The sequence below is a fragment of the Kryptolebias marmoratus genome, linkage group LG5 (genome assembly GCF_001649575.2).
Source record: "Kryptolebias marmoratus isolate JLee-2015 linkage group LG5, ASM164957v2, whole genome shotgun sequence".
NCBI lineage: Eukaryota > Metazoa > Chordata > Actinopteri > Cyprinodontiformes > Rivulidae > Kryptolebias > Kryptolebias marmoratus.
The window spans coordinates 3,427,468-3,451,777 of record NC_051434.1 but is presented as its reverse complement, the minus strand read 5'-3'; the positions used below and the strand labels follow the sequence as shown (position 1 = coordinate 3,451,777).

At 37.8% G+C, this 24,310-nt stretch overlaps 1 long non-coding RNA gene across 2 annotated transcripts; it reads left to right on the top strand.

The window, feature by feature from the left end:
* The first annotated feature begins 878 nt into the window (after positions 1–878).
* On the top strand, positions 879–22,654 carry LOC112450917. 2 transcript variants are annotated; one of them, XR_003039648.2, is made up of 5 exons: positions 879–991; positions 8,854–8,936; positions 9,050–9,245; positions 12,790–12,945; positions 21,828–22,654. It is a non-coding gene; the product is annotated as an uncharacterized LOC112450917 (long non-coding RNA). The 2 variants fall into 2 exon arrangements; XR_005233152.1 differs by having other exon boundaries at positions 8,854–9,245.
* The last annotated feature ends 1,656 nt before the right edge of the window (positions 22,655–24,310 follow it).

The window sequence follows — 24,310 nt, the reverse complement described above, 5'->3', positions numbered from 1 at the left end:
ACATATTTCTTACATTTTTACACAACCTGTTTTTTCTTGGATTATCTCAAAATGTATTCCCATCAGTCCTGAATTGTTTGGTTGACAAAACTACAAACAACAAAAATACACACAAAAAACAGCAAATTGAACTGTAGTTTTATTTTATTTTAAATATAACATAGCCACCATTCTGATCACATTTTTACTTATTGAACCAGATGATACTAGTTTTCTCTCAGTTCTGCTGATAATAACAAATTAAGGCAGATAAAACTTGTAATTAATGAAAAAAACAACAACAAACAAAGAAATGCCCTCAGAAATATAAATTCCAAAAACAAACAGACAAATAAAGTTGCTGCACATTAAATTTATTATCATCAAAAACAAAACAATATCAATTATTGTAATACTGAGTCAACAAAAATGCACAACTATTAAAGTCTTTTTGTTTTTTTGAAGAACTTCATTAAGGTCTTGTGTTGCATCAATGTTCAGTCAGGAAAACTCTTGTTTATGTCGTTACTCAAGCATAGTTGCAAGTGACTGACTGTTTTCTTCTGCATGACGCTCCCTGCATAACAAGTCAAAAAGTCCTCTTCAAAAAGTGTCTGAAAGCCTCTTTATTCTAATTGAAAATGTCTTTATCTGTGTCTGCAGCTGCTCAGGCTTTATTGATTCATCACATACCAACAGGCCTATTTCACAGCCGTTATTTGGACTTGAAGCGTAAGGAAAGCACAGGTGTATTAATGAGGGTTGCATCCTATTTAGGTGTTTTTCTGTTTGCAGAATAAGCACAGCTGCAGGATTTGAATGCAGCCCTCGTTAATATACCTGTTGTCTTCCTGCTTCCTCAAGTCAGAACGTCTGCTGAGAAATAAGCCTCTGCACATCAATACTCCAGGGACTGATGCAGATATTAAGTCTTACATCACACTGCTGCCTTGGCAGTGGCACTGCAGGAACCCCCAGGTAGTACTTGGATTTCAGAGTCTCCTCTATTAAGGTATGAATATTATTTGTACTTAGTCAGACTTGCAGGAGTTCATCATTCTTATTCCCCAACTCAGCATGCTAGTTTTTTTATCCCTTACATTTCTCACTTTCATGCTTTTTTGATACATTTTTGTTTATTTTACTAAACTCAGTGTTTGGTGTCCACTTTATATTGTGACCTTTTCGCGTAGTTGTACCATTAAGATCTCATTAGTGCTAAATTAAACCATTCTTGTTTTAGCTTAGGGGGGGTTTCGAATAAAACTGAGCTGAAGAGTCTATTCGGCACCAAAATCAGTAAGATACAAAAGTACACAGCAACTTTTATGTGTATGAGCTTGTTAGATTTTTATTTGCAGGGGCTGACACAGCAGTTGTGTTTTTCTTTCACAACTTTCACAAAACTAATACCGGTACAAACTCATGGACTCACTTTCAACAACTGACAAGTCTGTTTCCAGGAAGTTAGACTGAGATTAAATTTGGGACACACTGAAACTCAGAGTTAAATGAAATGTAAAAACATTACACCTTCAATAGATTATTATACAAATATCCATTAAGCGACAAATTTATCACATTTAGTGACAAATTTGAATAAAGTTGAAGTTGTGGTTGAAATGTGCAGCATCAGAACTGGTTATGATCTCCTCTTGAAAAAGGAGTCCCCTTTAAATCAGCACAATAAATCATCTTTCTAAAAAGTTTTAATTATAGTTTAATTATAAATGCAAACATTTTGTTTTCATCTCATGTTTGTTAAAAATGCAATGTGTCATGCTGTCATGAATGTAAATAATTTCCTTTTCTAACATTTTTTAACTGTATTTTCTTCATTCAGCTTTGAATATATGCAGATTTAAGTCACTTTTGCACAGTTTTAGTGATGGAAACAGCACCAAATTTCTGCTTATTGTAAACCTGAACAAAACATTTGGAAGGTTGATGTCTGAGTCTATTTCACTGTTTGTCAAACATCTGTGTTATTGCAGAGACAACAAATAAAGCAAAACTCCTGACTCATTCATGGACACTATATAAAATACCATAAGCACAGAGTTAATCCTCTGTGTGTGAGAGGATGTTAAGTCATGTCACAGTTAAACTGTCACATCTGCTGCTGCTTCAGTCTCCATCTTGCTGTGAATGAATCAGTCTGAATGCCTCTCTGAGGGTTCTTCTGCCCTCACAAACATTCAGCCTGTTCTTAACCTGATCCCAGCCAGCTCCTCTGGCCCTTTGAGGACCCCCCACCCCCACCCCAATATATGTCTGCATGAAACAACAGGAGCAAATTACAAACAGCAAAATAAAGAGATTGGAGGAAAGAAAACAAAATCACAAACTTTGAAATGGCCTCTTTGTTTTAGAATTTCATATGAGTCTGTTTTGAATACATTATGTGTTCGGGTCAGTGAAAGGGTTGGCTGTTCATGCTTATGTGACCTGCGACAATTATAAGGGTCCATTCTTCCTGGGGTTTCTAGTAGGGGTGATGGAAGGTCATTGGCCTGCTGACTCCATATTTCTGCTGAGTGACTTAAATGCTTATTAAGAGAAACGGTCTGCACCAATCTATTTTTAGACACCAGGAACAAGTGTGCTTGTCAGCAGGACATCCTAAATCACAGGCTGACTGATTTACTATCAAAGCAATAGATCTACAACCGTATGAGCTGAGCTGATAGATGGTAGCAAGCTGGAAAAGGGGGATGCTGGACAGACATAGTGCACCCAAGTGTCTACATGGGGTGGGAACACTCGGCAGAGGTCATGTATACGAAAGTCTTCAGTTTTCAGGCATACTGAAATGATTGGGCACATTGGGTCTAAAAGAGCCAAATTCCAGGCCTTTATTCCAGATGCAGCTGTATGGATGTTATTGCTAGTTGAGACCGCATCGCCAAAACCTGTGTGTGAACAGAACCGTTTTCTATCTTTTGGGACTCCAAAGGCAATGAAGAGACGTAAACAGGTCAAGAGGAATTTCTTGGAAAGATGCTGAAACTAAAAACTGCAGTGAAGGCTATCGTTGATTAACGGTGTTAGCCAACCTCAACAGTGGAATCAATGCAAGAATAGAAAGGGCTTGGAAACTTTTTCAACAAATAATACATTTTAATGAAGAAAGGGGCTGGGAGATTCAAAGGTTCAGTCACCAAATAGCCATTCTTTCAGCTGTGATCATGGAATGAATAAAAATTCCTCGAGGCCCTAGATGTTGGGCTCTTATGGTTGACATGGCTGTACAACGTCACACCGTGTTCAGGAACAGTGAACTAGACCAGGAAATATGTTCAAACTACAGGGGATCACACTTCTCAGCCCTCCTGGAAAACCTTATATCAGGGTGTAGGCATGAAGAGTCCAGCAGGTTGTGGTGGAGCAGTATGCTTCGGATTGATAAAGGTCTGCCTTCACAATCAGACGATGGAAAAAAAAAATCATTTTGGAAATCGATGCATACTGAAATCTCTATTTTTGACAACACTGGTGACAACACATTCACAATTGCTCTAAAATGGCCATCATCAATGGGACCAACATATTCTAAAGTGCTTTAGAAAACACAAACAACACAGTAATGGAGAAAATAGGCCTAACTGCCCCGCATGCTCACACACCTCCCCTAATACGTACCAATTTGTTGGTTTGTATGACAATGAGGCAGGCGGTGAAATGTCGGTGGCAGAATACTGATGAGAGAATCAGGCGAACTGATGTAATTGTCTCCTGCCTGCTGCATTGTTGGAACTCAATCACTGAGATTTCAGAAAGCAAGATTTTCATCCCAATTTCTCTGATGAATGCAGCCTTGTGAACCCAGATGGAGGCTGATTAATTTAATGGGTCTGTTTCCCTTTACATACTGTACATGCTTTGTGTTCATGGGTTCAATCCATCCATCCGTCCATTTTCTTTACCCGCTCTGGTACCCATCTCCAGCTATCATTGTGTGAGAGGCGGGGTGCATCCTGGACAGGTCATAAGTTCATCACAGGGCCACATGGAGACAAATGAGACAAACAACCATTTATGCTCTTAGTCACACCTTCTCTGAAATCTACATTTGGATTGGAGGCTGGAAGATTATTCCAGGATGATCAGTCACTGACCATTCGAAGGATCCTGCCTACAACGCCAAATTCCTGTGGAAAAAGATTTATCCAGGCTTAAACTGAGGATCTTCTTAAAAGTAAATATAAAGTAAATATAAATATATTCAAATATATTCTTCAACAGATTCTGAGTTCTCTCGCTAAAAATGTTTGTCTGTCTATTTATTGCATGCTGGGACTTTCGAGCAGACTGTTTTTCTCTCCAAGTCTACGGGAGCACTTAAAACCAGATAAACACATTCTTCAAAGTTACACGAGTGCATCAAACACCATTAAATATTATATTTTACCTTAACACAGACCTAATGCAAACATGATTCTGTTTAGTCATTTTAATGTGAGACTTACTTATTTAATGTTGTTACAATTATTTTATTTTGAGTGGGAGAAGAGTAAGACAGAATTTATGAAATGTGTCGCAAAGGAGCTTTAAATAAAGCTTTAAATCCCCCTCAACATTGTCAAGACCCCCTCCAAGGCTTCCTTAGCCCTTTAAAGCTTGGGGATACAGGACTGGAGGATTTCTGCTGTATCCTCAGCATCACAATTGTTTTAATGAACAAATTGGACAGTGTCATTTCTTATAGTGCTGCTGTTGTCTTTTTTGTCCACTTGGACCCCATTTCATAATATTACAATCCCAGATCATGTTATTTACTGATATTATAAATGTCTATTAAAAACCAAAATTACAACCTTGCTTTTTAAGGAGTTTAAAAGTTGTTTAACTATATTATGTTCTGGATTCAAACACATTACTTTGGTCCAGTCATGTTAAAATCTAATTTATTTTTTAAGTGTAAATATCTTGTGATTGTGGCCCCAGTTAGCCTCGTCTCTACCATGTTGATGTGTCCTTGTCGAGGCCTGCTGACATTTCCTGGTTCCTCTGGGGGCTCGGAGAGGACGAGAGTTAACAGAAAGGTGAAGCATGATTAATGAGAAGATGGACGTGGGGAGACAGCAGGGGAGGGATGAGGGATGGATCTCAAACAGCAGGATGCTGGAGTCAGAGGAGACTGATGTGATCTCTGTGGTTTGTTCTGACGGAGCGGCCCGAGGTGGGATCCGTTTTAGTCACAGTAACGCCATTAACTGTTTCCAGTAAGTCAGTGGTGTCCAATCCTGCTCCTGGAGGGCCACTATCCTGCATATTTTAGTTGTTTCTCTGCTTTTCAGGTCTTCAAGCTCTGCAGAAGCCTGGTAATCACTCAGTCATTCAAATCAGGTGTTTCAAAACACCTAAAACATGCAGGATGGTGGCCCTCCAGGACCAGGATCAGATATCACTGCAGTAAGCTCTCTGAGGTCTTTCATTTTCATTCAGTTTTAAACAGCATTGATTAAGGAGTTCTGATAGCTGCTTCCCAAACTGAAATGCTTCATTTCTGTATGGCTAAGAGGCTTAAACGTTTTCTTCCAGTTTCAAGTTGTGCCTTTTCTGCCACATTTCTACCATCCAAGCCAGTAAAGTAAAACTTGACAACTTGAGAAGGATTAGAAACAATTTCTCAGATGTTATACTTTATTGTCTGTCAGATTCTATGACCCGTAACAAAGGAACCACAAGTTTGTCCTTAGGTGAGTAAATAGTATATAAGCTAAAGGACAAGTGGTGATAAAGAGTTTATGTGCTCAAAAACAATGGTAAATTTATTTCCTTTAGCTCATATCTCCAGGTAAGGAGCATAAAGGGAGTTTCTTCTTCACAGCAAAAGAAATAAAAAAAGTCCAGTCACAGAAAAAAAAATCTCTTTTGCCTTTGATAGTTTATGTCTTTATTAAAATGATTAAATGTGCACTTACAGTGATTAGAACATGGTTAATTTCCTTATTTAAAACAGAAAACTGAAAATAATCTAAAGTTAAGTTGTTAGATTTGAAAAAATACAAAAAGAAAAAAAAAACAACAGTTTGAACACTTTGCTGAAGTCTGGCTGTATGCCGGTGTTCACCAGGTGATTGTCAGAGTCTCACAATTATGGTTGTCATGAATTTTTCTTCTTATGGACGGCTTCAAGCCGGAGGCTCGACTGCACGAGTCTGAAAGCTCAGACAGCGTTACATTTCAGCTTTTCAGCAGGGTTTCTCAGAGTGAGTTTAGAGTTGTCAGCCTGTCTCGGGGTCATTGTTTTACAGAAATCTGAGCCGGTTCTCTGCATCAATATGAGCTTCTGGTTTCTAACGCTTTAGTCAGTTTAATGAAGAAAACTGTAAATGCACAAAAATGGACTGAATATATGAAGTCTTATGTGCATTTAGTTCCTGACTCTTCAGTCTAAAGAAACACATAATAACTCTTTTCTAAAATAAACTGTTTTGCATAATAAGAACGATAAAATAAGTTACAAGTGATAACGCAGATTATTTGACTCATGTTAATTAATTTGAACTATGAAGGTTTTCTTTGCAGGTTTAAAGGTCTCATAAAACTCTGTAAATATTTCAAAATACAATATGAAAAAATAAATGACTTACAATATTAACTCTACAAGCATACATCACAAGTGAGCAAATGTTATTTGTTAAAGGTTTAAAAGTGCAGCATTTCTTTATTTGCTGACTGTAAATTCTCAATATTCATGCACCATTAAACTGGCAACAATCCAAACTCTTGGAAAACGGCACAGATCTGCAGAAAAATAAACGTTTTCAGTCAGCTTTTTCCTCTGTCAGTGATAAAACGCTTCTCATTCATGATTTCAGTGGCCATGTTTGGAGTCATGATGCAGTGATGCTGAGAGCAGGGAAGTCTATTTGGAACCCCTTCTTTTATTAACTAAAATAATGTTTGGAGTTGGCACATTAATTTTTATATTGCACAAAAAGGGGATGAGAAAATGCCGCCCCATAAATATGTTGCCCCACTGCCAGTTATTTGCACCATGATTTTAAACAAAACAAAAACACAATGCACGCACCATCGTCATTATAAACCATACAGAGAATTAGTTAAACTTGATTTGACTTTGCATAGATGAATGCTTTCCTCTTTTTGTATTTCTAATTCTTGTAAATGGAGAAGATTGTACTTTTTGACACACAGCTGCTGTTTTGTTATGTGTCGTGTTACCTGCAGGCCATTTTAACAGGTTTTCACTGGCATGAGCAAACAGAGCCCAACTGGAGGATGTAACAAAGGCAGTCGTGCCGAAACTAATACAAATTCGACTAACATTGTTTTTAAACTGATGAAACCTTCTGTCTTCAAGGGTTTGTCTGTCAAAAAGAGTTACAGCTCAAGCTGCTGCAGCAACAAGGAGTAAATCATATCTAAATCATGCACCGTAATTACCATTTTACATAACAAATTACCAATTTGCACCCTTAAATTAAAAAGTCTTGTGCCTAGATTGTTTTCAATTGCTGCATGTCTTTTTATAAGGCGCTGCTTCAGATTCCATCACTAAATTAAGGCAAAGTGAAAGTTAAGGATTTAACGTGCATGTAAAAAATAAAAGCTTCTTTAAGTTAAAACATACAACCAACTATCTCATGTCTCTTTTTTATTATTAGGATAAGCTGCAGCAAGTTTCAGCTACTGATCAAATTGCTTTGTGTTTTGCTTTGACGATCAGAAAACCAAAATTAAACCAAATTAAAAAACAAACAAACAAAAACCAGTTTATTAAAGCTCCAGCCAGCATGGACGAGAAGAGTTAAACTCACTTTAAAAGTGTAACGTTTCATGAACACAGTAGTTCAGCATGACATGTTTCCTTGTGACCACAGATGAATCTATTGTCATTATTTTTCCTGCTTTGCAACATTTCCCCCTGAGCTACATAACGCTGCGTTTGTTGGACTCTGTAGCGGCTAACGATGGGACGGAGAGCTCGCTTGTTTGTTTCTGCATCTGTGGGAGGCTGCGTTGTTCCTGATTCCTCCTCATTAGGTGCACTGCTGAAACACAGAGGCTGACAATCCTCTAAATACACTCTGAATGCTGCCAATATCAGCTGTCAACAGCAGTTATTGCACATAGAAATGACGAGTAAATCAGGAATAGCTAAGGGCATGTGTGCAAATAGGCATAGTTCTTTGTCAGAATCCCTCAAATTAAAGAGAAGTCAAGCAATATACATTAAATCCATTACTGCTGTCAAAATATGAGGTATTTTTATAAACTGCTTGGCCACAAAAACAATGAAATAACTCGTCAGGGGCTGCAATAATGTGATTTTAAGTACTACCATTTAAAAACCAGGCATACTGATAATGTTTCTAATATTGCTTGCAGACAAATTGTTTTCCTTCCTCTAAGGTGATCTTTAAGCAGATGGTTTTCAGAGAAAAAAAACAAACAAATAATAATAATAGAATACACTTTTTTGTTTTGTAGTGAAATGCTTTACAGCACTAAATCTGTATCGATCATCAGCAAACTTACTTTTCATTGACTGAATGTGAAAAAGGCTTCAAAATTTCAATATCCAATTCTGAGGAAATAACTTTCATCTTTCCTGGTTCTTTGGCTGACAAGCAACCCTATTCCATCAGTGATTGTAGAAATTACATTTTATTTTATTTTATTTTTTTTTTTTACATCTTTGAGTGTTTTATCAGACCTACAGCGAGCTAAAGCTCCAGCATCTTCTCTTTTCTGAATACATTTCTGCTTAGTTAAAATCTGATTGTCACCTTTTTCAGTCGTCTTTGTTTTTTTTTTCATAAATGTTTTATAAACATTTAGCTGGCAGCTATCTTCTTTTCAGTCACACATCCTTCATCTGTAATCTGTCTCACTTTCCAGCTCCTCGCCCCAGCCTTCAGGGGATGCCCATTCAGCTGCTTGTATTCAGGATCTTCTTCTTTCTGTCATTTTCATGAGCACAGGTGAGGGCTGAAACATAGATGGTCTAGTAAATTCAGAGTTTTGTCTTTCGTCTCAACTTATTACTGTGGACAAGACCTCAAACCTTCGGTCCATCTGCCTCTCTGTCCTTCAGACATTTCCCAGTTCCATGGATTCCTCTGCTTGAGGCAGAGAGTCTCACTCCTGACCCAGAGGGAACATTCACCTTTTCCTGGTTGAAACCATAACCTGAAGAGGAGCTGGCATTCACCCATCCAAATGCAGATTCAGAATTCATCTCTAAATCTCACTTCCACCCAATCCTCCACAGCCTGACAGCTTGTGTTTATGTAAATCCCATTTCCTTTGGCCAATTTCTTTGAGCTCTGTCACGAACATTAACTCTTGTTCCTGCCCATTTGTGTTTCAGTTTGCTTTTTCCCTCTATTTTTGTTGCAATTTTCTCTTGATTTTCTGCATGGAAATTTTCCTCAGCCTAGCTTTTTATTTTCTTGTTTCCAACTCTTTTCATTCAGTTTGTTCTTGCTCTAAATGTTACGACACAGCCGACTGGAAACAACCACAATGTTTTGCCACTTTCCCAATCAATTTACCGTCCTGAAGGAGTTGTATAATCTTTCAGCTAACAGCTCCCCTCTTGGGGCCACGTTTTCTGTCAGTCAACGAGACGCAACACCTCATTAAAGTCTGCAAGCAATTACAGACTTTCTTTCTTCTGGAAAGAAATGCAAATTATAAGGTCATTGTGTAATTTGTTGTGGTTAAATGATTACATACATTTATCCTTTTCTTAATCTGAGAAAAAAGGCAACAAAAACAATTTAATTAAGGTTTTCAGGTGTTTCTGAGTCCTGGCCATTTTTATGTTTTCAAAGTTTAGTTGGCTGTGGTGGCCATCTTGAATTAGGTTGGCTCTAAAAGTTATTTAGTTGTAGATGTTCACCCAATGATTATTTCCCAAAAGTATAATCAACATGCATCCAGTACTTTATAAGATATTTTGCTTACAAACAGACAGGGTTGGCTTCAAATAGATAGTGGCAAAAAAAAAAAAACATAAAATCTCACACATGATTGGTTTATGGCAGCAATAAATGCATAAAACATTCAAGGGGGCAATAAAATTTTAGACACTGTACAATAAAACAGACAAGCACACTCACACTCACAGACATGAGCACAAACATTATTATCCACCTTTACCTTTCGGCAGCGGGCAATAACTAATTTGATAATAGGAAAAAAAAAAAAAATCCAAAACTTAAATCACTAATCAACACAAAACTAGCCACCTAACACGGAGTGAAACATGACTGACATTGCAGCAAAACCACTATAGATTTTGCTGCTTGTGAGAGAAAAGAGAGGAGTCTAAACACAGCTTTGGAACAAGGAACTGATGAAACACAAGATCGATCAGAAAATCAAACAAAAGACAAGATGCAAAACTAATCAAAATGCGCACAAAGTAAGCTCTGCAATATTAAACATGAAGTCGAGAAAGCAACACAAAGCTTAAGAAACAGGCAGAAAAACCCCAGACAAAGAGCAAAAAAATATGAAAATAACCAATTTCAAAACAGCTTCCTAGGAAACAAGTCAGCCAGGTGAAAATTAAAGCAAATGTGGGCCAGTGGGACTGGAGCAGATAGTTGGGACGTTCCTTAAGTTTGTCTAATTAGTCTGCAGAGAGCAGCAAAGGGCACTTCACTTGCAACAGAGACCTTTAAACAAAGAAGCAAAAGTGCTCCAACTATCATTTAAAACACTCGTCTGCATCAATGATGCTAAAAGGTGCTGTGGTTTAACTGAAACTCAACACCAGCAGGATAATGTTTAGTGCCATTTCATCAGCGGGTTGCAGCAAACTGAGGATTTGGGGGCATTTAATGTCGTTATTTAATTACAGTATTCAAAAAAATAATGAGTCTGCTTTGTGGGTTTAAGCTAAACAACAAAAACTAACCAACTGTAGCATGAAGTCACTTGGCGTTGTGTACTTACAGGTAATTTTATTGTACTAAATACAGCTGAGCTCATGATTTTTGCATTAAACCATGACATTAATAAGCGCAGGACACAAAGGTCACATCCATTAACATCATGAAGTTCTGCCTCCCAGTGGTTAAAATGGACATTTCCACCTGTGAGATGCTGAGTTTGGAGTTCAAATGTAACAAAATGTCAGATGTATTTCATTGACTGGTTGAATGATTCAGTTTTAATCAGGCACCAATTAGGAGAAGGAGCCTCACATAATAATACAACAAAATTAAAGATTCAGTTCAGTCAAACAAAGTCAACAAAACTTTGTAAACGTCTCTTTCCAGGGGTCCAAAAAAATGTTTGCAAACTCAGGCTCTCGCACTGAGCGGAAGTATTTATTTCACACAGGACTTGATAGATTTTTAAATTAAACTGGTGACTTCGAAATAAGGCGGTGATGTGAAGTGTGAAGAAGCTCAGTGATCCGACGTTACAGTAAATGTTCCTCCTCTAATGACTGTTTATGGAAGGCTGCCTGTGTGAATGAATGTTAATGAATTTCTGGGGGGGGGGAAGCCTTCAGAAAAAGCTCTCGCCTCCTATAAATACAGCAGCTCTCTCACAGCGTGCTCAGCTTGGCTCCGGGCTCACAACATGAAGCTATAAATTCAAACAAGGATTCAAATAACCTCATACACCTAAATATAGATACACAGAGAAAGACATGCAGGTAAATAATAAAGGGGCATGCATAAGATAGATGAGTCTTCATGTAAATCTATAAGAACCTTCCCTCAAGCATAAACACGCACACAAACATTTACAAAGCAAATACTTCCAATCTTCTTCGATATGCCCCATTTACCATCTCATATGTCAACTGAACCACATTACTTTGTGTATTGTACAACTTTGTAATTAACATTGTGTTGCCCCTGAGAGCCGTTTGCCTCTTCATCACTGCCGTTTGGCTAATTGCAGCGTTGTCATGGCACACTGACATAAACGAGGAGTGATGCAAGGAGACACTTTGATGTTTAAAAATCTCGTCCAAATCTAATTTCCAGATTGCTGCAGTTGCAGGGTAAAAAAAAAAAAAAGATTTAATGTACAAAAAACGTTACGTTATCAGCCTGAACATGTGTGCCCCTTTTGGTGGTTTCAGACAGAGCTTCAGTTTGAAAAAAACACACACATCCTTTGGGAAAACTACAAATTACAGAAGCATGTTTACAACTGTAATGGGTTTTATGAACACAATGATTTAGAAAAGATCTTTATTATCATAGTTCACACATTTAAGTTAGTAGTCATGATTAAAATACAAGGTTTACTAATGGTCTAAAACAGAATGTGAACAGTTTTTAGTGATCTTGAGGTTTTGTGAAGTTTAATTATCTCTATCTTTGTGATCAGTAGCAAAGCTGGAAAGTTTCAAACCACCGTAATACAAAGAACAAGTAAATATATCATATTCCCCGTTTTTCTTCTTTAAACTTTTTCTCTTTCATCCTTCCTTTCTTTCTTTTTAATTAAATACTTTTCTTTCTTTTACATTCTCCCTCCTTTTACTTTTTTGTTTTTGATTTTTTTAAATTAAGTTTACAGAGCACCAGTTTACAAAAGAAAATACAGCCGCAAAAGTGACTGTGAAAATGACCAATTTTTATCTATCTATCTATCTATCTATCTATCTATCTATCTATCTATCTATCTATCTATCTATCTATCTATCTATCTATCTATCTATCTATCTATCTATCTATCTATCTATCTATCTATCTATCTATCTATCTATCTATCTATCTATCTATCTATCTATCTATCTAATCTATCTATCGCTGTTTAACTTTCTCGTATTTCTAACTTACTTTTCTTTCTTTTCAGACGTTCATTGGCCACTGCTCTTTCTCTGCACCAGCTTCCTGGTTCCATGTTGTCATGGAAACGGCTGATGGAAGGGTGTTGTTGGTGTCTGGAGGGGTGGTGGCAGCTCTTATCCTGCAGAGGTGGATGAGGTGATGCTCTGTCATGCATGAAAAGGTGTGTTTATTTGTGCTTGTCTGTCTCTCTGTGTGTCTGAAGCATCAAGGCATTTTCTGCTTCTGCAGATCTTGTAAAAACTTTATGTGAAATGCCCAGGCTTGTCCATTTGCATGTAATGATGATGATTGCAAACTAGTTTCCTCACAGCGAGTGAGCTTGTTTGAAAGGTGTAGGACTAATCTGAGCAGGAGGGAAGATGCTATTTGCAGAGTCACCTTGCCTGAGTCGAGTGTGGGTCTTTGCTGATGTACTTCAGGATCCTCAGGGTTGAGTGTGTTCGTGTGGTGTGTCATGCCTGACAGCCATATCCATTTACATTAGTATTCTGTTCCACTGTGAGTCTGAGTATGCATGCTGCAGAGTTGTTTTTGGCCACACCTGGGTGTTTGTGAGCCCGATGTTACTCATGCTGTGGGGACCAAAATCATGTTACACCGACACATTATGGAGGTAAACATCAAGTCCTCTGAATGTAAATCAGTGAAACCCGACGTGGAGATGAGTTTTGCGGTTAGGGTTAGCTGTGCAGTAGGTTCAGGTCAGCATCCAAGATCATTTGAATTAGTTGGGTGTCTTCTGCAGTCATGAATGCACAACTTTGTGGAACAGCAGCTTGTCTGTTCGCACATTGATATTCATGAGTGCCACTGACAGTGCAGCCTGATGTTGAGTTTCCACCTAATTATAGTCCCTACATGCCAAAAAGTGTGTATCCATGGGACCGTGTGGGTAGCACTGGCTAAAGAGAAAGGAGAGCTTAAACACACACAGGCACTTAAGCTGCTTCTCTCCATCAGCGAGCAGCTCAGCTGGAGTGTACTCTTTGTGTTGTGTGTGTGTGTTTGTGTGCCTAACCAAGCCCGAAGCTTCAAAAGAAAGACCAGAGGATGAATGAGGTGGTGGTCTGAGGAAAAACAAGCATGGTGACACAAAATAATGCAAATCTGTCTGTGAATAGGTTGTAAGGAATTAAAGAGGGTGTGAAAGCACTACTTCTGTTTATCGCTACACTCAAAGCAAGACTTAAGAGAAGCGATAACAAGGAAAAACACAAAAACGCCTCCTTAAAAAACATGTATGCAAAAAGGAGCAAAACATTTAAAGATGTCCTAATGCATGTGGAGAACACACTGAATTATTAATTACACAAAGACACAACACAGTCAGGAGATTACGAACGATGATAGAGGGAGCAGCTGTGTTTTTAAGAACAGACCAGGGAGGCCTGGAGGAAGATGAAAACTTAATCTTCCAAACACTGTGAAATATTTAAATTAACTTTATTGTTCCCCCTGAGAGAACATGTGGTCCATGCAACTGTGAGGCAGAGAAATAAAAGACAGAAACAGAATAAAAAGAAGTAATCCTTTAGATATTGTTTCTGTTTTCATTTTTATTGCCTGTAACTAAATCCTTTAGAACTAAATGTTTTAAAACCATTTCATCTTTATAATATATATATATATATACACACACACACACAGCATTTCTTTCTTTTTTAGCATAACTGCCCTTGTTTGAAGGACCATGTTAGAAAAAGTTTCACTGTTAATTTACAGATTTCATATCCAGCAGGTGCATTGAAATTGTACTGAAGTTACAATCCTAAGAATGCTAAAATGAGTTCACATTGGATTAGATCATGCCTACTATGTTGCATAAAGAGGCAGAACTGTAAATGTTGCCTGGTCTCAGAGATGCCGGCTGTATTATCACCATCATCATGGTTATTATGAGCAGCGGTGGTTTAACATGAGGCTGCCGGGGTTTAATTGGCCATTCTGCTACACAAGGTTAGCCTCATTTGCAGACCTCGTTAACAAACCGAGTCTGGGTGAATATGCTTGCATGTGTGTGTGTTTATGTGTGTATGTCACTGAGGTGAAGCTATAACAAGGTTAGCTGTTAGAAAGATTGCCAGAAATCTGTTCAACCAATTTCTGCTTGGCATCATGGAGTGTGACGACCCGATTCTCTGACTGACTTGCAGGTTGTTTTAAGACCTTCAAAAAAAATCCTTCAGAATATATGTAACGTTTGTTGTGTGACTAACTCTGAATGCTTAGTGTGGCCTAAGCAGTTTATGGTAAGTGCAGTTATCTTTAGTGTTTGTTTAGCGCTAAGATTTGCCAATCAGGAGGTTTGAACGAATGAAGCAAAACACACTGGATTTACCATTTTCAGAAATTTCTGGTCTAAATGTGTTGACATTCATTGTTTTAAATTATATCAAGTTAGATTTTCTACATTTGCACAAAAATCAGTCAGTTTTGTGCCCAATATGAGCAGACTATATGTGTTTTAGTGATGAAGACTTTGAGATCCCATAAAGCAATTTATAGCAAATTAACTTGGAAATGTGTTTCATTTAATAAAGGAAGTGAGCCAATACTTATATTTAAATTCACAAGGATCTAAATTTACATCATATGTTTACATTTACCTCCCTTTCGCTCTGGATTTCTGTTTCCAGGTTTTGCGAGACCTGTTGCTGCGACAAATGAGCCTCAAATAATGTAAAGTTTATTCTGACTTTTTGGACACAGATCAGTTTATTCCTGGACGTTCAGAAGTATGGTCTGTGTAAAACATTCAATTTTTTCTCTGAATGCAATAAAACAAACAGGTTTGACAGAGTTTGTGCTCAAATTTACGTGTCTCACTGGAACAAAGAGAGTCTAAGAAGTGGTTCAGTGACACAAACCACATCATACCGGCTGCTAGGGTTTGTGCAACACAGCATTCTATTAATACAGTGAAGGAGGAAATGACAGCATTAACAAAAATCACCCCCAAAATAGCCAGCCTCATGATGATTCAACAAATTTATGAAACATGAACACAGCTTTGTAGGCGCTGGGTCTACACACTCTGGGAACGTGATAAAACTGCAGGTTAGGATAGCCGGGGGGGTCGGCTGTTCGAGAAAATATTTTTGTGCACCTTCTTGTTTTGTTTTTGTTCAGTGCCGATTATGGTAATAAGCCCATCATGGGGATTTGGAATATGAAGAGAGGACATGGTGGCTGGGAGCTGAGCTGCACTGCTGCTGGTTTCAGAGGGGATTTATGAGTCTGTAACCTTTGAGAGGGAAAGCACGAGTCTGTGTGTGTTTGGAGGGAGGATTGGCTTCCTGGAGCCTTCTCTCCATCCTACTACTCCTTCCATGTGATCTTCAAAGGGCCACCTGTCTTTGATTGTCTCTGCTTCCTTGCATCTCCCACCCTAATTTTGCCGTTTTCTTTTATTCAGTCTTCATCAACTTGAGCTGACTTGACACTCTCTCCAGCCCCTCTTACACGGTCTCATTAGTCTTCATTTTTTACCTCCCCAACCATAACTCTTCCCAACACACACACATTGTTCACCCTTATCCTTCCTTTCCCCCCTTTGGCACCACATCTCGGGTCTGGCTGCATCTGCTCACTGTGAAGCTTCAGATATGGGTTTCAGTGATGAGGAAGAGAAAGAGGATGGCTGCCAGAAGAGGAATGCATGAGGGGGAAGCAGAGAGGAGAGCGGAGGATTCACTGGTGAAGCCCTGTGCCAGACGAGCAGGGCAGAGATGTTTGGAGGGCTCTGCTCATTATTGCCAGATGTCACACATTTGAGGTACTCATTACTGAGGAATGAAGAGTTTCACTTTTTCAGGCACACACGTGTGCACACTCACACACAAACATCTGCTGTATTTTTGCTCTTTGTCATTGTTGTGTTTACTCCCAGCATGCCTCAATGCAATGATAGAAGCATGACTGGCTGTTTTTTTCTTGTAATGTATCACAAAAGAAGTCAAAATCATTCCTTATATATTATTCTGCAAAAGTTGAAAACTACTTCTAGTTTCTTTACATTTTGCTTCTGAAGATCCAGACTTTTTTGTCAAACTTTAAATGGTCCTGATCAATATTTCTTCAGGCTTTCTGAATTTTTCTTTCACAGCATATTGAGCAGCATGTGCTTAAATAAAATCAGAAAAATGTAACATTAAAGGACAGGAGAAGTTGCCTAAAACACGATGCTTTAGGCTCCTAATCAGAAAGATTGAATGCTGCATCAACCCAGAGTCCAAAATCGTTGGATTTTCACGTCTTCTCCACTATTTGACAAGAATAAAAATATGTGTTGTGCATGTTGCTAGCTATTGGCTCGATTTCACAACAAGAATTTAGAATAAAAGTAACAAAATCCAATTAGTGTCCATTTAAAGTCCTTTAAAATGGTAAACACAGGCGTAAAATGGTCATTCTTCATCAGATTCCGCCACAGCTTTGTTCTCTGACTGCCACCTGGCCACTCCCATCTGTCCATTGGCTTCAGACAAAGAAGAGGAACCAGAATGTCTGTCAGCACACAAATCAAAAATCAGTCGCTTCCTGCCTGGCACTGCAGTCGACCTTCTGCCTTATAGCCATTTTGTCAGCTATCTGGACATCTTTAAAGCCTTCACACAGTTTCTATGTGACTTGTTTCTTTGTAATTTTGATCATTTTTGACAAAAAGTCATGCATTTTTCTTTTCACATGCCTAACTGTAACCAGGCGCGTCTTTATGTCTTAACAAAGCCAAATATTTCAATTTTTTATAATTTACTTTAGTGACTTTGGCTTGTAAATGAAAACAAATAGAAATTTATAGCAAAGTTTCAGAAGCAACAGAAAGCAGGGTTTACATAAATAGCAAATAATACCAACTTTGTTGGTTTTATTTTAAATATGGCAGTGATAGGACTGTGTTAACATAACATACCTGTCATACATTAGCTGATATAATAAAAGGCTTTAAGGTCATTTGTTAAAACATAAACTTTTGATATTTATTTGTGTATAATTCAAACATTGTTTGGATGTTGTTTGATGCCATTTGTGTGGGTAGTGTTAGGGTAAAAGAACGGGTTGCTCCTGTCAGGAGCAAAAAAAACAGAAAAGTTGACTATGGGTTAGTTTTGCATTGCTTTTTCACTTTTCAGATTCATTGTATGTTTTTGCATCTGTTAAATAAGTTTCATTATTAAATAACAGTGTAGTCACATCACCAGCTGCCTTTCACGTCAGAGTTTTAGACAAAGATCATGTCGTGATGAGAAATGATACAGTTGGAGCTATTTGGGTCAAACCTTACAATATCCTGTGCAGTTTTGTAAAATCCATTAGTGGTTGAAGAATGTGTTATGAATGACAGCTACTGCCACACCAAATTTAAGCTAAATAACCGTTGAATCCACTGAGGTAGAGCCATTTTTGAATAGGCTACTGTCAATTGGTGGCTTCTTGAATTAGGCTGACTCCAAAAGTTAATAAGTTGTTGTTGTAGCAAATTATTACTTTCTGAAAAGTTCATTGACGTCTGTCCTCTTGTTTATGAGATATTTTGCGAACAAATAGACAGAGTTGATTCCAGTAGTTATTCGGAAAGTTTTAAACCCAGATCTGAGCTCAAAGTACAAGTTGGGGAGCAGTCCCATCACCTATCACACCAAATACATGGGCAAAACATTATCGTTCTGCCTTCACCTTCGGCGGCGGGCGATAATTGGATTAAACTGCCCACAGATCACATCATTTGTTGTTGTGAAGACCTATAATTTGTAATGAGAGTATTTTAATTGCACTGCAGAGTCCTCCTCAGCATCTGCATCTCTCCTCCTCCTTTGTTCCATCTGAGTTAAATGCTAAGCCAGTCTGCTCATAATTGCACTTTGGATTTCTACCTGCTAAGCTTCCTTTTACCTTTCCATCACTGCTGTGCCTCTGCCTGCAGGGGTTTCATATTTCTGTGTGCTGACAGAATCTTCATGTCGACAATTGGGTACATTTTAGCATGCAAATTATACCCCCCCTTTCAGTTTCTCGCAATCTCCTGCTTACCTCCTCATTTGCATGAGTAAGTACGGCTGAATAAATGTGTGATGAGAGTGTTGGTGAGGTTGTCATTTGGAAGCCATTAGCCAGTCAATAACTGTGATTGAAAGGGAGCTGCGTCGGTCTGCCTCCTGTCCTCTGTGGCTTTTTAAATTCAAAATATTGTCACTTCAGCTAAAAGAGCTTTAGGTTAGACCAAGAAGGGGGTTAGTAAGATCTTCTCACAACAGATGTTTTTGAGCAGCATTTTTTTCTTAAGCTAAATTTAAACTTTTAAGACAAACAAATATTTCTTTAGATGTCACTGGTTTTCCAGAGTTGCTGGAGGACACTGTGTTTGTATAAAATGTCATGTATTGGCAAATGAAGCAAACCTTAAGCACAAGTTAAGAATACAATATCGTTTAAGTTTTAAATTACAAATGGATACAATTTATTTAGTGGTAATGTCCAGTGCTGATTCACCACATAATGTTTGCTTCCTTCAGGAACAATAATCTCTTTCTTCTGTCTATGAGTACTTCTGCAGGGATGTATAGACATAATCGTTGCAAAAAAATATATACATACACTTCCACACACACATCCACACACAGATGTACTCACTTTCAAGATCTTTCCTTAGTAAAATATCTAGTAAGTATAGTTTTGTAAAAATGTATAATACTTTTTAGCATAAAATAATTACAAGTGAGGCACAGAAAAGAAAACGCACTTAATGAGAAAGCATTATGCATATGTTCAGGTTGATGAATAAATATACAGGTGCTGGTCATAAAATTAGAATATCATGAAATTTCATGATATTCTAATTTTATGACCAGCACCTGTATTTGTGTGTGATTGCAGAATGTAAGATGCATGTATTTGGAGTACAAATGTGTCTGAAAATTGGAAGATATTCTGGAAATATATTCAGGGCTTTGGGTTTCCTGAAGGGGGAAGTAACCCCCTCAGGTGAGGACTTTAAAAGGGAATCCCTGTGGACATTTTTACATGAAAAAATAAAAGCACACAAGATATGATCAACCTCATCCTCAGCAAGCAATATCCCCACAGAAGCAAAACCGAAACAGCTCGAGTGCCCTGATTTGTCCCTTTTGGTTCCTTTCTTTTCATATTTCCAGATTTTAGCCCAGAGAGTTTGATTTTGTTTGTTGATCCTAGAACAGATTCTTATATGAAGTGCAGTTTAAAGATATGATACAAACCAGAGAATGATTTTATAATACCAGCCAGATATGTTTGCTTGAGAAGAAAACAAAGTTGAACAAGACATTTCTACAGAATCTACCAGTAAAGCAGGACTTGATTGGCTTCATTTCATCCATGAAAGTTGCTCCAGCTGAGACTCAGGGGCCCTGCAGAGTGACAAGGACATTTCATCCACAGCTTTTTTAGTCTCTTTCAAAATGTCTTTTCCTTGTCTGTCACTTTTCTCTTTGACTTGTTTCTTTTCTTTTCCACTGTCTCCTCTGTGTGTGTGTGTGTGTGTGTGTGTGTGTTTGCCTCAACAACACATCCAGGGTCTTCCGGACCCTCAGCACTCACTGAACGCATCAAACAAAAACTTTTGTCTCAGATATCTTTACTCTTATTTCTCTGCCACTGTCTATCTCCTTCTGTTTTACAGCTATAGGTCTATTTCTATGAAGAAAATAATCATTTAAAAAAAAAAAAGATGAATTCTGGCTTTAGCTGCAAAGACAGTTGATTGTTTCTTGTTTTTTTTTTTAGAGAATCTGTATATTTGTTCTAGATTGGCTTTTAAAGACTGAAAATTAAAACTTATTAGTGGCAGAAAAGGATAAAAACATCAAGAGAACTTTGCAGACATGACTGTTTTGTAAGGTTGCCAGGCACTTGAACACACTCCACTCTAATGTTGTGAAATAAAGATTCATTTTAAATGTAATTCATTTGTTCTTCTTGTTAATGTGCATGTCAGCTGTGGACACATTGACCTAATTTCTTTATCTTGTTGCTATTGAACTGCCACTAAGAGAGTGATAAGTGCCCTTTATTCCCATCCCATCTTTATTTTTAAAGCATTTCTTTTGAATTTTATGCTATTTGTTTTAGACTCTCTGGTTTTCTGTTCAATCAGAAAGTTTTTTTTGTTGAAATCAGTAATTGTGCAACCATTTAATTCTGATCTTTATGCAAAAAACCCCCCAAATTCAGTCTAAACTTTTTGCATTCACTTGTAACCTGAAAATGTGAAAATGATGTGCCCACATATTTTAGCTTTATTGTAATATTTTATAATTGGACATATGTTTTCTGTGTTTTGTGTGTGGGTGCAGGTCAGGGATTGTAGGATGTGATGCAGAGCTGTGCAGGTTGTGTTGTTTACGGCATATCAGAGATTGCAGATGTGATTCTCTGACTCTGTGTTAATTTTAGTACACAGTTGGTATCACATTAATGAGTGGAACATTTGCATGAGAATCTAAACTTACCACAGATGTTAGTGTGTTCTGCTGCTGCACTCCAAGGCACTTTGGCATCTTCTTTTATTTTTTTTAGCATTTTTACCAGGAAACTAGCTGAAAACTGCTGCAAGAGGTCAGGAAGGTGGTTGATAAGATGCTGGCTAAGTGGTTGGTTTGACGATTGTGAAGTGACCTCTGCAGCCAACATGGCCTCACGTGGCTGTTTCACTGAGCGTTTTCATTAACAAACACTAACAAAGGCAGCTACCGAATATCAGAGTGTGTCAGGGTGGGCACGAGTGCAGCATTTTTTCTTTTACTTCATCTACTGTACGTCCAACTTGCTGACAACCCAAATGATGCAGTGTTTACTTTTAATTTAACATGAAGAACTAGCTTTATTTTTTGGTTAAGACTGAAGGGAAGTAGTTTATTAACATAATAATAAGCACATTTCAAATGTTTTTTTTTCTCCAAAAGTATCTTTTTCTGCCACTATCACTGTGATCTATTTATTTTTCTCTCATTCTATTGTTCTTCATAGCCAAGTGTGCTTTATTTATTTATTTGTTTCACCTTTTAGATTGTCAGACATCAGCTTGGAAGCTGAACCTGGAGATGGCCCCATCCCACCATCCCATCTGTTAGACTGAAGGTGGCTGACACGTATAGAGACTGGTGTGGGGAAAGAATGCCTTTAATGAATCAACTCTGCAGGAGTCCTTCAGTGCATGTTTGTTTATGTGTAGATGTTTGAGTCTGAATAATGATGAGCAAAGATAAAGACAGGGAACAAAGGCAAAAAGGAAAAAAAATATGCAAGAGTGTAATTTTTTGGCTGTTTAAGAGAGAATGTCCATGGGGAAAAAGCAAAAAGAATTCTTTTAATCACAAACATTTATGGTAATTTTAAGAGACTTTCATGACCATGAGGTGTGTGTGTTTGTACACACAATACACAGCATTTTACAGTAGTCAAATCTCAGAAGAGGACTGACATGCATCCTGATTCTGGTGGCTCAGCAGCACAGTGCTGCCACCCTCTGGCAGCTTCTCACCTCTGCGGAAACTCTGACAAGTGAAACCCATGACCTAATGAGGAATTTAAATAATTCCTCATTATCTCTGGAACTGCTAAATGAAGAAAAATCTTTAAATTAAGCTCTCACCTCAGGGTTCCTGTTTGAAACTCTGATGAAATAAAATGCACCGACTTAAAAGTCAAATTCTTTAAACAAGTAAAAATAATTCAGTGATAACAGCAGACACAATTTAACATTTTAATGCAAATTTGCATATCTAATGTTTTTTTTTTACTTTAACTGAAAACAATAGATCATTTTTGAGGTCACCTTGTCTTCTTATACTGGTTTATAATTAAAATAAGTTGTGCAACTGCTTCATTAAAGTAATAATAATAATAAAAACTCACTTGTGGTATAAACTTAAAGGATGTGATGGACATTTTTGTAAATGCATTTTTTATTTTCGATGATACGCAGAGGATAAAATGAACAGCGACTGCAGCTGTACTCTGTTTCTCAGGGTGGTTTTTTTTTTGCAGCCCCGGGGTGAGGATGTTTATGTTTTAACATTTTTGTTCTCTAAAAACCTATCTGCTCTGAGTCAGCATTGGCTCAGAACATCTTGCACATATCACTCTGAGCAAAAGCAGCAGCCCATACAGAAAGGCCCATTGGTAAAACATGAATACGTTTCAGAGTAAAAGGTTTTTTTTAAGCTCAAGGTAAATCCAGTGAACTAATCAATAATAGAAAGCTATGGAGCATAGGGGAACTCTTTCTTTAGTTAGTGATTCATAATCAGTGTTCTGCAGCGTGAGGCTGTAAACTGCATGTTTTTTTAATGAAAACATGCACATGTTGGCATAAATCTTACTGAATGTAAGGAAACATGGATGCATGGATGGGTGGATTTATTTATTAAGTTTGACTTGTGTAAACGTTGGTTATAAAAACTGTAAAAACTCAAAAGCAACTTTGGTGCATTCATTCATTCATACATTCATTAATTCTTTGCTGCTTTTCCTGGACGGGACTGTGGAGGTATTCATCTTAGCAGAGTACTCCAAACCTTCCTCTCTCCAACTATCTACTCTGCGTTTTCCAGGGAGATACTGAGATTTCCCCATGCCAGCCAAGAGTTTTATTCTTTTCAGTAAGCCCTGGGTCTGCCCCGAGGCCTCCTCCTGATGGGGTATATTCTGAACACTTCCTGGAAGGCACCCTAACTTTATTCCCCAACCACTTTAGCTGACTTCTTATCATATGCAGTCTGAACTCATCTCCATATCTCTTAAACTGAGCCTGCAAATCAACTTCTAAATATAAAATTTGTCGTTTTGGCTTAGATCTCTCTTTACAGCGACAGACCTGTGCTGTGTTTGCAGACTTGCATATGTTCTCCAATCCACATTTAAATCTCTTCATCTGCTCTGTCCCCACTTATAAAGCTTTAGCACCGAGTGTGAAAAGCCACTGAACTTTGTTGATGCAAATATGCTCATATTCATACTATTTTGGGATCTGGTGTGCCATGTTTGACTCAAGTATCTACAGTTTACTTTAGTGCAAAAGGTGGGAAAAATGCTGTGCTTTGTAAACCATTTATTTGAAAAAAAAAAAGTTTTGGTATAAACATAGTCTCCATGAGGTACAAATGTAGAAATCTCAACAAAACAAACACCATTGGTCTTATGTTTTCATTGTCAAATCTACAGTACTTTATGTTTGTTGTGTCATATTACCATGGTGCAGAAGTGGTGCATAGGAATGGGAAATTTATTAGTGTGCAATTCACACCTGCGGGTATGAACAGTCAGCACAATCACAAAATCCAGGACTGAGCAGACTTGGTGACCTTTATGGACTGATGCAGATGATGAAATTTTACATCAAAAAAGATTCATGATCAAGCAGAAATTCAACCATCAACCAGTGGACCATTAATTTTTCTTTTAACACTTAGCAGAGATATTTAAACTCTACTTGAGGCAGCACCTCACTTCTGCTGCAGAAGATGGAATCAGCTCTATTCTTGTGAAGG